Source organism: Anolis carolinensis, chromosome 5, assembly GCF_035594765.1.
Source record: "Anolis carolinensis isolate JA03-04 chromosome 5, rAnoCar3.1.pri, whole genome shotgun sequence".
Classification (NCBI taxonomy): domain Eukaryota; kingdom Metazoa; phylum Chordata; class Lepidosauria; order Squamata; family Dactyloidae; genus Anolis; species Anolis carolinensis.
In genome coordinates this window covers 37,587,332-37,601,981 of record NC_085845.1, presented here as the reverse complement: position 1 = coordinate 37,601,981, position 14,650 = coordinate 37,587,332, and the positions used below count along the sequence as shown (strand labels likewise).

Sequence of the window (14,650 nt, the reverse complement as noted above, 5' to 3'; positions counted from 1 at the left end):
CTTTGGGCTATGACACAGACAGGCCTGTAGCGAGGGGGCGCTTTTAGGGGTTCAACCCCCCCCCCCCCGAAATTTTTCAGGTTATAAAAAAAACCTGGTTTACTCATGAATTTTTACTGGTTAACCAAATCCCCATGCTATGTCTATGAGACACAAAACATTAAGAGTCCCTCCAGGCACTATCTCAAGCAGATATTGACAGGTTTGTAGCGGGGAGGGGTGTGTGCAAGGGGTTAAACCCCCCCCCAAATTTTCAACCACCACCCCCCCCCCCCCGAAATTTTTTTCTGGCTACGGCCCTGGACACAGAATATGGATAAGCCTTCCTGTCACTAAGGTTTGGAGTAGATAAAAAAGGCAGAAGAGATGAGAGTCAGGCAGGGAGAAAAGATAGCCCATGAATATGTTCAGATGTGTTAGACAGAGCAACTGTGTGTAAGAGATTAGCAGTGTTTTGCCAATGTGCTCCCTATGTTCATGAGTCCACCCTTTCTCATTCTACAACCAGTTACTTACAGGTAGGCATGACAGTGGCAGTATGTTGGAGGGAGGAGATGAAAGAACTATCTTACGGCCCTAAGATTGTGAACAAGAAATTATGCTTTACATCACCAGTTAGGCCATTAGTTGGGCTGAGAGGATGGCAGGAGAAAGATTGGCCTCAGGGACAGGGAGCTAAATGTTTCCCCAGGACACCAAGCTGAAGGAATCACCTTTCTCTGCTCAGTGATGTCGTACACCAAATGCCCTGAGGTCAGCTGTAGTATCTTTCACTTTTATTTTGAAGTACAGTGTTCCCTCTCTACTTCATGGTTCACTTTTCGCTCCCTTGCTGTTTTGCGGGTTTTCAGTTAATATTAATGTACACATTTATTGCGGTATTTTTGCTGTTTCGCGGGTTTTTGTGGTGTGCAAAGGGTTTTGGAAGGGGGGTAAAGGGAGAAATAAAGGGAGAGGAGGGGAGGATAGGGAAGGGTTGGAAATAAAAAAAGGGTTATTTAGCTTCCATTCTTCTTCTCTGCCGGTGTACTGTATATTGTAACTGCTAAAGTAAAGTACAGACTGCACTGTAGTAAGTGGTCTGTGGTTTGCTCTCCTCCACACATAGAATAAATATAGTGTCCCTACTTCGCGGATTTTCACTTATTGTAGGTGGTCCTGGAACGTAATCCCCGTGATAAGTGAGGAACACTGTATTGCATCTTGTTTTGATACTAAAATTAACTTCTCCCCATTAGTTTTCAGGCCCGTTATGTTTTCAATTTTCAATTCAATGTCATTCATTCTGGATAAAAAAAAAATAAGTTTGGAAACGTTAGATTCAGCCGCTTTGAGTCTCCCTGTGGAGAGAAAAAGTGAGGTATAAATAATAATAATAATAATAATAATAATAATAATAATAATAATAATAATAATAATAATAATAGATTTTTGGATTGCAGCTCTCATTCTGGATGTTACATTTCCAAAAATTGACTTTTTCAAAGACTAATAAAACACTGGAGGATATGGTTTTATTTGAAGAGTCATAATTAAGGGCTTATAAGAACTGCATATATCATAAATATGCAAGACATAATTTAAAAAAGAAATCATACATTAATAATAATAATAATAATAATAATAATAATAATAATAACAAATTTCTCTGATGAGTCTTCTTCTTCAAACGACACCATGCAAACAAACTGCAACTTTGTTTTTAGTAAAATGTTCTTATCGTGCCTTCCTTGGCACTCCAAACAGCTTCATGCTCAGGACGCTACATAACCACTCCCAGCAACATATTCTTCAGCTCTCAACGAGCCATCAAGCTAAGCCAAATGCAAAGCTCAAAGCTTGCAAACTTAGTGCCTTGTTTTATGCAGATGTTGATAACACACCCAATTAACTTGTAGCAGCTGCAACAGACAAGGTTCTGATCCTCCCTGTTACTTAGAAAAAGCCTATTGTAAACCTCTAGTAGCAACATTTTTTGTGTGGGATTTATCCTTACTTACAAAGGGCATGAAAATTAGGCAATAGCAATTACATACTTAAGACAAGGTATCCAGTGTGTCCACGCCCGAACAATTAACACATTTTTACAATAACAGAAAACTAGTTCTTCAGTGAACTGCGGGCCAGTCTGACCAAATTGCTACCTTTGTCTGAAACACTTCAACTAATTCTATGTGAGGAAATACCTGAGGATAAATGAAATTCCTTTATTTGTTTATCTGAATAACAGCGGTCAGGTTACTTGAGGCTGCTCAAGACATAGTTTTTCAGGAATAAGTTAGAAATACACTGGTCTTTACTTCTCACCAGAGGCCCCTGGCACATGTCCACACTTTGACAATAAGGGTGCCTTCTATGTCCATTGGCAGTGGCCTCTAGTAGCTTCCAAATTCTACAACTAGCTCAGTGAATCTGTTCCAGATTATAATTGAAACTTTAAGGGAGCGATCCAGAATGCTAAAGCCAATCTGTTCAGAACCTTGGATAGCTTTTTTAGAGTTTGGGTTACAACTTTTCAGCTTCAACACCCCACCAACCTTGGAAGTACCAAGCACCATTGCATGTTCATTTATTTATTTAACTTAAATAGCTCTTTTTTGTTCAATATGGAGCACAGTAGAATGCTGTATTTGCTCCAGGTTTTAATCTGAATTCTCAAATAGCAATCCAAGCAACAATCCAAGAAACTTTCTTTTGCATCTAAGGTTGAGCACTTTGAATAGATTTACTACCCAATTGCCACAAAAGCCTTCCATATGGCCTCCATAACATCAGAACTAGGCATGATAGATATAGTTCTGAGCAATAGATACGAACCGCTACTACTTTACATAAAAGTGATCCTTGCTACAACTCTGCTTAACAGTGAGGGCCATGCTGCAGCAATAAGCCTGAACTTCATAACTCAGTTGAGATGTTTATAATACTGAAGCCAAATTAAGCACAGCATGTGTCTGAGTGTACTTTGAGTAATGCTTCTTGTCTTGTGACATTTCAGACTGTTGATTATCACTCAGTTTTTTTAAGGTACACAAGTGACTATTTGCAACTATTCAGGGTTTTATAAAAATATGAAGCTGCTGTGAACTAAGTCAGATGGTTGTCCACATAATTCAATAAAACACATTTCAGTATCAATACATAGATTGAACCTGGAACATTCTACAATTAAAACAATTATCTATTGTTACTTGAACTACAGGCCTTTCTTGTATGTCTGTGCATTTTGAACCTGTTGTTTCTGGAAACCTTTTCACAGATTTTCCTTGGAAGAATTTAATCAGAGTGGGTTGGCCATTGCCTTGCTCTGAAGTGGAGGGTGTGTAACCAGTCTGAATTCACATAGTGGTCTTCCATAACTGGACAGAGATCCCAATCCTGGTCTTCCAGAGTCCTAATTCAGCATCCAAACCACTGTGCCACACTGGATCTCTTTGATTCTGTTAGCACTTTTAAAATCAAATCAAATAATGCAACTTGTATTGGAATCACAAAAAGTTCATAAACTGGCTTGGATTAGGACATTTTGTACCTGAAAAGATATCGTAAATTACCATATATACTCGAGCATAAGCCAAGTTTTTCAGCACATTTTAATGCTGAAAAAGGCCCTAGGCTTATACTCAAGTGAGGGACCTGACGGAAAGGCGTGGGGCTAAGAAGCCCTTTGCAGGGCTTCTACCAGCTGCACGCCTCCTCCCCTTTCAACACAGCAACCCAACTGGATCTCTGGGCCGAGAGAGAAGAGGAAGGTGTAAAGCCTCTCCTCTCGGCACAGCGATCCAGCTGGGTGGCTGTGCGGAGAGGGGAGGAGAGGAGCGTGCATGGCTCATCAGCCACATACCTTCCTGCCGGGCTGAGCCAGGCCTCTCCTCTCGGCACAGCAACTGAGTTTGGTTGCTGTTCCAAGAGAAGAGGAGAAGCTGCATGCCTTCCTCTTCTTCCCTCTCAGCAGAGCGACCAGAAGCTGCTGCATTTCCCACCCTGGGCTTATACTCGAGTCAATAAGTTTTCCCAGTTTTTGTGGTAAAATTAAGTGCCTCAGCTTATATTTAGGTCAGCTTGTACTCAAGTATATACAGTATGTGCTGGAGTGTGTGCAAGAGAAAACAGATACTACCGGAAAAAAACCCTGGTTACAAACTGCTAGTTTTGTTTTCTTCCCTATCCACACCAAAGTAGAAAGATTGTAAAAAGATCATTTCACCTCAGTTTTTTGTATTAATCTACACTTACTCTTTCTTTGGGGTGGGGGCACTCAGCCACTGTTGAATTTGTATGCAGCCTCAAACACGTTGACTAAATAGATCTCAGAACTAAAAACTGAGATTACTATATAGAAATATTCACCTTGTAGGAGCCATCCTATGCCTTTAGGTCTTTTCTGACATGGTGACCTGATGGCAACCTTATCCCATAAGACTGAAAATAGCCATAACTGCAGCTTCCAATATCCCACCAACTTCCACCAAGTATTCTCTGAGTCTTGATTTGCAGCCACAGCTAGCGTCCTGTTTGTATGGCACCTAAAATACTATGTTTTCTATTTGGAAGTCACATGTACCTGGAAATACATGTAGCTCCACTCATCTGTTCATGTCTACAATTGATGTACATTGAAGCACGTGTGTGAGCTTTACGTCTAGACAGAATGTGGTCATCATGGTGTCAAAACTATTATTGGTGCCTTAGCAATTAACACAAACATGCATAATAAGAGGGCTTGCCTGTTAAAATTATATGCTTTATCCTAAATAAGCCACCACATTTCCTCAGTGTTAAAATGTATAATTCCTTAATTGATTGAAATGCTTACTGGAGTCTGCAATGTGTAATGCCAGAACTGCTCCCCTCCCACCCCTGGCAGCACTAAGAAAGAACAATGTGATAAAAATATGGGGTGGGAGTAAGATTTCTTCTTCAGTCACTTTTTTGCAAATACTGCAATCCATTCAGTGTCCAGGAGTAAGTTTTTCAAAACTCAGGGATGCTTCTTTATGAGCAAATATCAAAGTCAGATCCTATAAGGTGGTACCCATTAGACGCAGCTGAGCATCCCCTTAAGGGAAGAATGGGGAAATTCCCAGCTCAGGGGGTAGGTGGTACTACCCCACGTCTAGATGACCAAAGAACTATGACGTGGCTTCCACCCATGGGAATTTCCACCTCCATCATTTCAAAAGTACCGAGCAGCTGAGCTGAATTTTCATCAGCCAGAAGGTGGTCAAGCACTCTCTCAATGCATATCCATGCTGTGACCCAGTTTTTTCAGCTGTAACCAATATTAATGTAGTCTTTTCTTGCCATGAACGGTTGTCTGTGCTTATTTATCATAAGTGCGGCTTCATTTGCCACTGTGATACGCCTCCCTCACATGAAGAGGTCTCTGCCTCTGAATAGTTGCTTATCTTTTCATGCAGCAAATTGGCCAAATTTATCCTCCTGACAAAAAGCTTGAATGCAAGAGAAAACAGCATATTGGAGATATAATTCAGAGCATGAAGACACCAAATCTTAAGCAGTTCCAGGACAAAGACATGTCACACTAAAATAAGATATCTTTTGGTACAAAAGAAATACCAGTCTTTTCCCATCTCTTTGTTGTTAGCTGCCAACAAGTTGACCTTGACTTATGGCAACCGTATGAATGAGAGGCCTCCAAGTCATCTTATCATCAAGATTTCATAGACTCAGAGGTACAGTCTGAAATAAACATTTTAGTAGCTCACGTGCATTTGTAACAGTTAATCTACCACCAGAATCAGACACGACTAGACTTAACGTCAGGGGAAAATCTTTACCTTTACTAATCTACTTAAACAGGAATAGTCAAAGTTTTGACTATTCATCTAATGGTTTAGTTATTGGACTAGGACTCTGGAGATCAGGGTTATATTCCCTGCTTGGCTATGAAGACCTACTGGATGACCTGGAGCAAGTCACATTCTCTCAGGCTCCAAGAAAGAAAAAAAGCAAAATCTTTTCCAACAAATCTTGGCAAGGAAGAAAACCCATAATAAGCTTGCCTTAGGCTCATAGTAAATTGGGAATGTTTCCAAGGCATATGTTGGCTCTTAATCTCAGTTTTTAATGTTGAGATCTATATACAGGCAGTCCCTGAATTACAAACATCCGACTGACAAACAACTCATAGTTGAGACAACAGGAAGTGAGATAAATCTACCCCTAGGAAAGGAAATTCACGCCCGGAAGAGCAAAACAAATGCCACAGGGGTGTTAACCCTTCCCTATGCTATCTACCTACCTATCTATATATGGCTAGAGTTACACTTTTAAAATGTACCTGTTCCAACTTACATACAAATTCAACTTAAGAATAAACCCACAGAATAAACCCTACCTTTTTTGTTATTTGGGGACTGTCTGTAGTTGGAACATTTGTGAAAATCAATTGTCAAAATTAAAAACTATCCACAAGAAGGCTAGTTGCACGTTCCTTGTCTTGTAAATCTATTCCTTCAGAGTTCCAGACGTGCCTTGAGACAGGCAATTCAAGTATCTGTGGGCAATTGCATAGGGAATAGTGCCATGTCTGCATTCCTCCAACAGGCCACAACAATGTGCCTGACACAACTGGAAGTGACACTTAACGGTTTGGCTTTTGTCCATTTCCCCCAGTTTCCTCTATTTGTAATGTATGGAGGACTTGAGGGTCACGTGGGCAGAACTTCTGCAATAGTTTTAACCCATTAGGGAATGCAGCTTTTAAAAAAAGCTCCTTTGGGAGGTTTAGGGAGTTGGAAATTGGACCACGTGTGGATGACAGGCCACAGTTTCCTCGCTGCTGCATTCCATGCTCAATCATTTATGTAAAGAGTAACAGTGGATATCTTTAACTTGTTCCCCTATTAAATCTTTGAGAATCCAACATTTCTGTACATAACTGCTATGAGTTTTCTTGTAACCTTTTTTATTGTTGTTACAAAGGAATCACACAATTTCATCTACTTCAAAAGAGACAATATAACACAAACATTTTCAGAGCAGTAACTAAAAGTACAGATGTGGGCTGTTTGTTTTCTTAATGTAAATGTCAACATGAGCAACGTATGACAAGATTTCCTGGCAAGATTTATTCAGAGGTTTGCTTTAGTTTCCTCTAAGGCTGAGAGAGTGTGATTTGCCCAACTGAGTTTTATGGCTGAGTGGGAATTCAACTCTTGGCCTCCCAAAGTGCTATTACAACTGTTATCGAACACAGGACCACCACAAAAGATATACAGTTTTCAAAAGACATTAAGCCAGAATGAAGTAAAACAGTGTCCTTCTATTTTCTATTTTATTTCGGAGACAAGAGACATTGGCCTCTGCCTGACCTAGTCAAGAGGTAATGACCTCAAGGAATGTCATGCTGTGCCCTAGGGCCTTGGCTTTGGCCAGATATTATGGACTTGCACACCCAGCAGATGAACTTCCTGCTCCCCATCTGGAAACTAGCCCCAGATGTCAACTGGCTATTAGCAGACAAGACTCAAGAATAAAAAGGAACTTTGGTTATTTCCACACTCTTATAGACATTTCTTTATTTGGCCAGTCTGAGAACAGACTTTGGAGATCATCCCCCTTTGCCCCCGGCACCCTGGACTCTGCATTTACATAATCCCATCATCTCCATGTCTGGACATCCATTGTCCTTAAAACTATATCTTAAGTCTACAGATCTGGACTATACTTCCGGGGGATTTCCCTCCATCCGGAAAACCCCCCAGCTGGATGATTGGCCATCTCAAGGCTTTCCCCGCCTGGCAAGGAGGGAATCCCCAGCCACATCATCAAAGCCTGCACCAATCTGGAAGCAAACCAGCTTGAGCCCACCTTCTGACCAATCAGGAGCATAGGTTGGCCCCCAGCGCTCACTAAATGAGGGACAAGGAAGGGAAAAATCAAACTTAGGCAATGTTAATGCATGGAAACCTTACTGTATAAAAATGGTTATATTTCACAATATGGTTGCACATGTACTTTTGTGTGCGAGCCTATTTGCACCCATTCTTGGCCAGAATGTAGTTAAAGCCTCTGTCTCTGTCTTCGACCCTGGTGTGTCCTTTAATCTGGATTTTTTATTGTTAGGGTAAATGCTTGCCAGGCCGGACCTTCATTTAATTGTGGTCTAAATTCAACTTCACAACTTTCAACCACGTTTACTGTATTTTATTATTTACTAGCTTAGGTATCCGGCGATGTCCAGGTTAAGAAATTGTAATGATAAACATTGCAAGTATTCATTGTTGGGTTTTGGATTTGAAGAATGGACTCATTAGAAAATGTATAAGGATGTGTGTAACCTACAACTCCCATCATTATCTGTTCTTATTCCAACCCCACCACTATTCAAGTTAGGCATGTTGTGTCTGTATGCCAAGTTTGCTCCAGATCCATTGTCCATTTGGTTCATTGTGCTCTCTGGATACAAGTGAACTACAACTTCCTAAATTCAAGGTGAATTGCCTCCAAACCTTACCAGCATTCAAAGTTGGCCATTTTGGGTATGCGTCCCAAGTTTGGGCCATGCTTTGAATGCAATTTCCTGCTTCTTGGCAGGGGGTTGGACTGGTGGCCCATGAGGTCTCTTCCAACTCTACTATTCTATGATTCTATGATTCTATATCTATTGTTGGTTGGGTTCAAGTGCTCCCTGGATGCAGGTGAATAACAACTTTTTAAACTCAAGGCCAATTCCCTCCAAACTCCACCAGTAGTCAAAGATGGCCATGTTGGGTCTGTGTGCCAAGTTTGGTCCAGATTCATCATCGTTTGGGATTTCAGTGCTCTCTGGATGTAGGTGAACTACAACTCCCGACCGCTAAGATCAATCCCCTTCAAACCCAACCAGTATTTAAAGTTAGGCATGTCGGGTATGCATGTCAGCTTTAACTCAGATCCATAATTGGTTGGGTTCAGAATGCTCTCTGGATGTGAGTGAACTATAAATCCCAGATTCTTGGGTCAACCCTTCCCTCAGATCCCTTCAGTATACCCTGTTGATCATGTTGGGTCTGCGTGACAAGTTTGGTCTAGATCTGTCATCGGTGGGAGCCACAGTGCTCTCCAGAAGTTAGAGCTGTCTTGGATATCCACCACCCACAAACATACAAACTTTGACTTTTATTATACAGTACTATTATAGATATAGATTAAAACTACTTTGAAGATTTTCTGATTTTTTTTAAAAAAAATATATCAACAGTGATATCTTCAGTATCACCTGATGATTTGAAAATAACAAATTGTTTGGGCTAGTTTCCAAGAATAGATAATATTGCACCCATTAAAAATGTTATTAAACAGTTTGGTAACAACTCATTCTCAAGTGTATCAAAGTCTGCTATACATACATATGTCAAATTCACATAATTTGCCATTTTGAAAATTCTAATTAGTGGGTTGCTATGAGTTTTCTGGGCTGATTGGCCATGTTCCAGAAGCATTCTCTCCTGATGTTTCACCCATGATATTTGTCTTTTCTGTTCTAATGTATTACAAATCCTATATAAAATCATACTATGCATTTTGACATTAATATTGAAATCTGAAATATATGCAGAAAGTCTCTTTTGGGAGCTGTGATGTATATCACCTAGGATTATAACCACTAAAAACACCATGCTTGATGCTGAGATTTATTTTTGTGAAATGGTTAGCAATGCCTTCCATAGAGAAATTTACACATTTGTGCAAAATATCGTTAGGATTTTGGTCCTTTATTGTCTCCACTGCAAAATCTTGGTAGATTTCCATTTTAACTCTGTGTACTCTACCTATTTAATTGTGCTTAGTTTACAATAAACCAATGCTTTATTTCCATAAATGTCTTAGATGTGATATTAGATATATCTTATATATCTTAGAATCATTTAATCTCAATGTTAGACTTGCATATTTCATCCACCTTCCACCAAGTTGGTCAAAAAAGAAAGCACAAAGACCTAGCAATTTCCAACCTCATCTCACGAACACAGTAAGTATAATAGCAAGAAGTTGCATTATAGAATTTCTGAGTTTATCTCTAAACTTCTTCCTTCTGAAATAGTAAAATATGGTCCCACTGTTTCCCATTGATCAATCCCACCTCATGCCTGGGATGCAATTGATTATTTTCTGTAAGTAGATCCATGGGGGGTGAGGTGTATTTATTTTGTCCTTGAAAATGTTGTCATAAGACAACCATTGCCCACTGTTATCAGTGTGAAACATGAACCAAGCGCATCTGACCCAGTATTTCTGCCCTGCAGCAGACATCTACTTTGCATTTGCCTGGGAGAATCCCTGCTGATACTGTGCAGAAATCAATGCAGATGCACTACAGGCACACAACAACATATCTTGCTTTAAATTTGCTTTTGCATTCACATCTAAAAAAGTGTTACATTTTCTTCAAGTGCCCTGTGCTCTATCAAAAAGTTACTCTACCAGATTGCTGTAGGTACGACTTTTTTATTGCCCCAGATATTGAAAACACATTGCATCATCTATTCTTTCTATGCTAGAAAACATTTACTCTCCTAGATTTGCCAATATCTTGAACAGGCTGGGATTTTCTGAGATTCTAGGTAAGCAAGACCATCATCTGGCCTTGCATGTGTCCAACCTGTTGCATTGTACATATCTACCTGAAGAGGGTTGGATGTCTTCTCAGTCACCCCTTCCATGTTGTCAGACAACTCAGAAAATGGCTGTATGGACTTCTTTCTCTTGTGTTTTCATTTTTATTATTTGTTGTTTGTGTTTTCTCTTTCTTATTAATCTTGCCAGCCATTTTCCTGGCTTATTGGCATTTTCAATGGTTGTTGCAATGCCATAATCAGAAAAATGAACTGTTGAACAAAATGTTGCCCCCTTCTAAGATCTCTAAAGGTGTCTTCCTTGATTGAGTCTTTCCACCCATTATGCCGCCTTCTTTGTTTTGTACTGCCTTCTCTATCTTACCAAACTTTACGAGCTTTTTTAAATGAATCACCTTGTTTCATCTGGTGCAATAGACTCAGTGTAATGATTTTGGCTTTTAGGGAGACTTCTGGCTTGATTTGTTCTCAGGCCCATTTATTTCCCTTCTCAGCAGTGCCTGGTACCCACAGACTCTCCTTTAGTACTATTTTTCAATTGATCTTTTTTCTCACTTTTCTTCAACCTCCAGCCTGCAGAACTACATAAAATATATAGATAGACACAGATACACACACACACACACACATACACACACACTTGAGGATCTTATATATTCTCTTCGTAGCTCCCTTTCCAAAGCTTAGCCTTCTGATTTATTGACTATAACCTCCATTTTGATTAATGATTGAGTGAGGTAGACAAGGTAAAGGTTTTCCCTGACAAGTCCTGTTGTGACCGACTCTGGGGGTTGGTGCTCATCTCTATTTCTAAGCCGAAGAGCCGGCATTGTCCATAGACACCTCCAAGGTCATGTGGCCGGAATGGCTGCATGGAGCACCGTTACCTTCCCGCCGGAGCGGTACCTATTGATCTACTCACATTTGCATGTTTTTTAACTGCTAGGTTGGCAGGAGCTGGGGCTAACAGCGGGCGCTCATTCGGCTCCTGGGATTTGAACTTGGCACCTTTTGATCCGCAAGTTCAGCAGCTCAGCGCTTTAACACACTGTGTCACCAGGGGCCCCCTATGATTGAGTGAATGAATTGAAAATCTTTAACTATCTTGATGTCTTTATCACCCACATTAGAATATATAACTCATTTGAGGTCCCTCTTTCGGTTTTCTTAATACAATCAGCCTCTCACATTCACTGAAGTTAGGGATGCAGGACCCCAACAGTACTGGGAAAAAAACACAAATAAAAAGCCAATGTTTTAGACAATGTATCTCTGGGAATCCCTAGGCTCCTCAATGAATCTCTATGGCCAACATCTGCCTGAAGCTAACCATAGAATCACACTGGAGGACTTACAAATGCCTAGAGAAATGTAGTCCCTAGAATGCTGCAGATCTTCTAGTGCAACTCTCTGGCAGAAGTTGATCGTAAAGTCACACTGGACCTAGAGATTCTTAGAGAGAACATATTAATCAAATCCATAAATAATGAAAAATATGGAGTCCCGGTGGCGAAGTGTGTTAAAGCACTGAGCTGCTGAACTTGCAGACCAAAAGGTCGCAGGTTCAAATCCTGGGAGTGGAGTGAGCGCCCGCTGTTAGCTCCAGCTTCTGCCAACCTAGCAGTTCGAAAACATGCCAATGTGTGTAGATCAATAGGCACTGCTCCGGTGGGAAAGTAACGCCACTCCATGCAGTCATGCCGGCCACATGACCTTGGAGGTGTCTACGGACAATGCCGGCTCTTCGGCTTAGAAATGGAGATGAGCACCAACCCCCAGAGTCAGACATGACTGGACTTAATGTCAGGGGAAACCTTTACCTTTACCTTATGAAAGTGAAATTCACAAATGCGGAGAACTGACTATATTGATTTGTAACTGTTTCTTTCTTCCTTGTTAACAAAGTTGTTATTAATAGAAAAAACCTAAAGTTTTGGAGAGCAACATGGGATGCAGTCCTGGATTTCTGAAACTATCTCTTTGGGAATAAGATGCTGGAACAATAGCTTTGCTGTCTCTGCTGCTTGCCTATCTGTAAATAAAATCCTTTTTTCCCCAATACATTAAATGCTGAGTCTCCAGTCTTTTTCATCCAAAAGGAAATTAATGCTCCGGTGCCACTTTAGGGACTTCTCTTTGTTCCAGGAAGTACTTGGAGGACTAATTTACAATCTGCAAGGCGTGGTATGTGCCCCAGATGCAGGACAGAATAGTAATGCAATATAAAGCATAAAAGGATGGTTCCTGTCTACAGGGGTGTCATGTGAATCACATATTGCTGGGGCAGATAATCTATTTTCCGTTTTACAACCACTTTTCCTGTAGTTGCTCTGGGCTGTACGGGAGCAATTCTGTTACTGAACCTTGGTCAGGAATGACTCCAAATAACCTGGAGCAGCTGTGGGAGGTGCGACCATAAAAAACAAGAATGGAGTAGCCACCCTGTGATAATAGGCCTTCCACCAGCTGCCTTTTGGCCATCTGTAAATATTTACTGGATGGAGGCCATGCAGCTGTAGGCAATCACAGCTCTCTGCTGTATCAGAATTGATTGGAAATGTCCCTGTCATTTTTCTCGAAAGCAAACTATCAAAGGTTTACTTCAAACATGATAGCCCTGGAGCACTGAAAAGAGCTTTATAGGAGAAAGAGAGTAAGAGTTGCATTGCCAGGTAGTAGAGCATCGATTCACTTTGACTGTTTAGCTGATTATCAAAGGCCGACTGTAAGTAACACTTTGCTTCAATCTCTTTTCACTTCAGCAGTGAAAAAAAATGCAATCAGGGAAAGACAGAAAAAATTACTGGGCGGGGTAAAACCTCCCAGCATCTTGCAGCTATCATGGGTCATACAGCCTGGGGATTATTGAGTTCAAACAAGTAACTTTCCAAATTCTGCTAGGAGGAAGGGAAAATATATCTTCCCAAAGCAATTTCATGTGCCAGGGTAGCTAGAATTGCAATAATATTGTATTAAATTATTTCTTAGGCATCCTTCTGGATCACAACATACGATAGAAATCACAATACACTGAGTAGTGCTGAGAAATTTATGGGGAACAATACTCACCCAGGCTTGGTTTCCGTGAGAAAGAAGATGCTGGAAGTATATGGTGCTTCATAAGGTTTATTTGCAAATGTATAAGCAGAGAATAGGCGGAAGCACAGTTTAACTATTCCTAGCAGACAGTCAACGTTCACAGCTTCTGTGAAACAGACAGGAACAGAAATGCTAATTTGCACTGCTTCATTTCCTCCTTTTCTGTCTCATAAGTGTATTTTAGGCTAAAAAGCTATACACACTCGTCTAGGAGTAAACAGTCAAGCTAACTGAGATTTGTTAGTTTTCTTCATCTTTGCTTTATTTAATGAGTTTGCAATCATTACATTATTATTATTATATTTATATATTATTGGGATGCAATTAAGAAACAAAACTAAATGGAAGTAAGAATAACATCCTCCTTATTCCTCCTCCCGATTCAACAAATAATGCAAGGGTCCCCAAACTAAGGCCCGGGGGCCGGATGCGGCCCTCCGAGGTCATTTACCTGGCCCCCACCCTCAGTTTTATAATATAACTAGCTGTGCCCGGCCATGAGTTGCTGTGGCAAAGTGGTGGTGGTATTGGTTAAAAATTGTTGTGTAATTTTTATTTGACGTTATTTGTATTTTTTAATTAATTTTATTGTAAGTTATCTTTTTATTTATTATATTTTATTATTTTCTTGTATTATTTTTAGTTATTTTCTGTTATTATAGTATTTTATTGTATTAATTTTTTAGTGTTTTTAATTATTTTTTAGTGTTTTTTATTATTTTTTATTGGGTTGCTAGGAGATCAAGTTGGAGGAGCTTAGCCTTCTAACTGGCAGCAATTGGATAAAAGCAATTATTCCTCTCTCTCTAATTAGGACTTTATTTTTCTTTTCTTTTTGTTGTATCAACCTAGAGCCGTGGATGATGGGTTGTGTTGTCAAATTTCGAGGTTGGGGGGCCTGTAGTTTTGTTGTTTTGTGGATCGCCGTGATGCCATCACTCTTTTATATATACAGTAGAGTCTCACTT

At 40.2% G+C, this 14,650-nt stretch overlaps 1 long non-coding RNA gene across 2 annotated transcripts in view; it reads right to left on the bottom strand.

The window, feature by feature from the left end:
- The window catches only part of LOC103279037 (uncharacterized), a 117,124-nt gene that overhangs the window by 97,812 nt on the left and 4,662 nt on the right, over positions 1 to 14,650 (bottom strand). For both annotated transcript variants that reach the window (XR_010007034.1, XR_010007033.1), the window contains exon 2: positions 13,653 to 13,788. This is a non-coding gene — a long non-coding RNA (uncharacterized LOC103279037). The remainder of the gene's footprint in view (positions 1 to 13,652; positions 13,789 to 14,650) is intronic.